The sequence below is a fragment of the Thermobia domestica genome, unplaced genomic scaffold, assembly GCF_964235325.1.
Source record: "Thermobia domestica unplaced genomic scaffold, izTheDome1.hap1.1 HAP1_SCAFFOLD_2111, whole genome shotgun sequence".
Lineage (NCBI taxonomy): Eukaryota > Metazoa > Arthropoda > Insecta > Zygentoma > Lepismatidae > Thermobia > Thermobia domestica.
Window position 1 is genome coordinate 9124 of NW_027657813.1, and position 3115 is coordinate 12238.

At 34.9% G+C, this 3115-nt stretch overlaps 1 non-coding gene across 1 annotated transcript; it reads right to left on the minus strand.

The window, feature by feature from the left end:
- Nucleotides 1–278: 278 nt before the first annotated feature.
- On the minus strand, nucleotides 279–397 carry LOC145678221 (5S ribosomal RNA). Its single transcript, XR_014130309.1, has one exon. It is a non-coding gene; the product is annotated as a 5S ribosomal RNA (ribosomal RNA).
- Nucleotides 398–3115: the final 2718 nt, after the last annotated feature.

Here is a 3115-nt window from a genome sequence, read left to right on the forward strand (position 1 = left end):
CGCCGGAGATCTACACTTAGTCATAATAATTTACTTTTAAAAAGTGGTAATACATTCCGTGTTAAGTATAGTAGTAGGTGCACACGGATCGGAAATCAGGTTATTTTAATGTGCCGTGCAAATAAACAGGCTGTTAGTGTAAGAAATAGTGGGTATAACGCTTAGAATATCGATTAATCGCTATGAAATAATGTTGATAAATTATCTCTTGAAAGTACTATAAAATTAATGTTTCTAGTATTTTCGTACTTGAAGGATAATGAAATTTGAAAAAGAGATGCCAACAGCACCTGGTGTTCCCAGGCGGTCACCCATCCAAGTACTGACCAGGCCCGATGCTGCTTGACTTCGGTGATCGGACGAGAACCGGTATATTCAGCATGGTATGGCCGTTGGCAACTACCTTTTCTTCAATGTCCTGTTAAGGAAGTATGTTTTAAGTAAGAATTGACATTATTAACTATAAAGGCAAGCATATTAACGTCGTTAACATTACTTGGAATATACTAATATTCGAATAAATATTTGAATGTTCGAATGATGAGTGATTCGGATGTTCATAGTGCCACTATGTCCTATCGAGTTTACTATCACGAACCACGTATGAAATTGTATATAAATAAATAAAAATAAATCCTTTATTAAGTATTGATTACAGGAAAAAGGCAAACTTACATTCTTTAATGTACACAATGAAATGTATGAAAGATATTTTTAAGATATGTTTCACTTACCCTTTATAACGCAAGGTAGTTTTCAGTGTAGCATCCTCTTCAGCTGCGAGATAACGTAAGGCAGATGATCATTCAGTCGTGAAGCACTAAAATGTAATATACATTTTAACTATTATCGATAAGAATTATTTACTGCAGGGATGCAAATAAAGTGAGGCAAATTAGTAAATAAAAACCGATACTGTAACTGATAATGTAATTACGTATCTGTATTAGTTGTATATACAGTAATCGCACGATTATCCGCGGAGTTGGATGTTGGCATAATCGCGCATAATCAGCAGTATGAGCAGAAAAGGGAAATGAAATGAAATCTTTAGATTTACGTCGCATACTTATACCGGTTACGCTAAAGGAGACGGTGATGATGAGTACTGAATGAAGAAAGTGGGAGGAAACGGGAGAAACCCGAGAAAACCCATGAGCACGGTCTTTATGCACGACAAAGTTCACACGGCACGAGCTGGGATTGAACCAGGGACCCCAAGCACCGGAGGCCAAAAAAGGGACAAAAAGTCTTTCGTGCAACTTTCGTTTTCGGTAAAAAGTTTACACATAATTTAGAAAGAGTAGTTTTCTGGTCTTTTTATTTCACAAGTTGGTTCATGTCTATATTTTTTACATGCATAAAAAATTTTTCAACTCCCTTGCTTAGTTCCTGTTAAAGACCTCTACCTCTGATTGTATTTTTTGCACATATTCTTATTGTTTTCAGACAACATTTCTAAGAGCGTAATTTATCGTCAGCAAGAAAAGAAAAGGAAAGCCTCGGATAGTGGAATGTGTACTGTATATATATTAATATATATATATATATATATATATATATATATATATATATATATATATATATATATATATATATATACGTATTAGTATATAGTTTTATTTTATACGTCTCCTATTATTACACAATGTGCAGATATTGTGAAAGCGCAAGTAAATATGTATAACTCCCCGTTCTGCACTTAATAACTTGAAAGAAGTTCGGGGAAGGTAGTGTAACAGAAAGTGCAAACAGAAATGAGGGTTTACAGGCATTTAATATTATTCCGTAGTAGTATGATTTTTTGTATATATATATATATATATATATATATATATATATATATATATATATATATATATATATATATATATATATATACATACATATTCAATGATATAGTAAGAGGTTAGCAGCACTGATAGAACTGCAGAAAGTACAAAACCGTTAATAAGAAAGAGAGAGAGATGGTGGCCGCTTTTGTGCTTTTCATTGGCTAATTCCGAATTGCGCGCGAATACGTACGAGATTTCTTTCTTTTTCCTCTTCGCAGCCCAGATGTTGCCAATTAGAAGTTTTTAGTACTACATTTGTATGAAAATGTTGCCTTTAAGAAATGTGGTTTGCATACGGAGAAAAGAGCAAAATGAATATTTATCTTAGTGGGCATGAAAAAAGACGAAACATTTTGCAAGATGGACACACGAACTTCCTTAATGCAGGCGTTCAGTACATTATTGTAAAGAAAAAAACACTAAAAAGAATTACTTCAATATCCCTAGCAACATTCAACAATTCATAGAGAAAAATCTTTATTTTGAGAACAATGGAAAACTATGTAATTGTAGATAACTACTAAATTTAATGATTAAGGAAAACGTTTAGGCCCGGCCCTTCAGAAAGAAAGTGCACAGAATTTTCTCTCATGGAAGCAATTGCAAAATCAACATTTTGTTTGCAGTTATAATTAGAGGATCTATATACAGGGTGTTCGAAAAAGAATGTATCCTCTTGAAAGAAAATATTCTCTGGGCCCCTAATCCTTTATATACCGAAAGGAAGTTTGTATAGCATTTTTTCTTACCTTCGTTAGAAGAATTGAAAGTGACTACTATCGTGACACGGGAGATATTTGATCGATAGTCGAATTACTCCCATGCTCGAATGAACACGTCTCTTGTAAGGAGAGGAAAGGCTTCTGTGATCCGCTATCGCAGCTGTGTCATATCTGCAGAGAATGTTAGGACACAAACGTGATCTTTGAGAGCCTCGTGAAAAGAAGTCGCATAGTATCATGTGTGGAGACATCGGGGCCATCTGAAGAACGCTTCATCATTAGGACCAAGGGCGAGTTACGAAACACTCTGGGATATATTTATTAACATAACTTCTCGTCATTCTGCAAGTGTGGTGGAGCTCCATCCTATTGGAAAAGGAAACCTCGGGAGCCCTCTTCATGTGTAGGTATCGTTCACATCTGAAGCATGTGAAGATAGATTACTGTACTATCGTGTACCTAAAATCATTTTCTACGAATACGAACATGTCTACACTGAAGGCAGTGCAGCTCTTTTTCTCTTTTTTTTTTGGTCATGTATTGTAACGCGGGGCAATG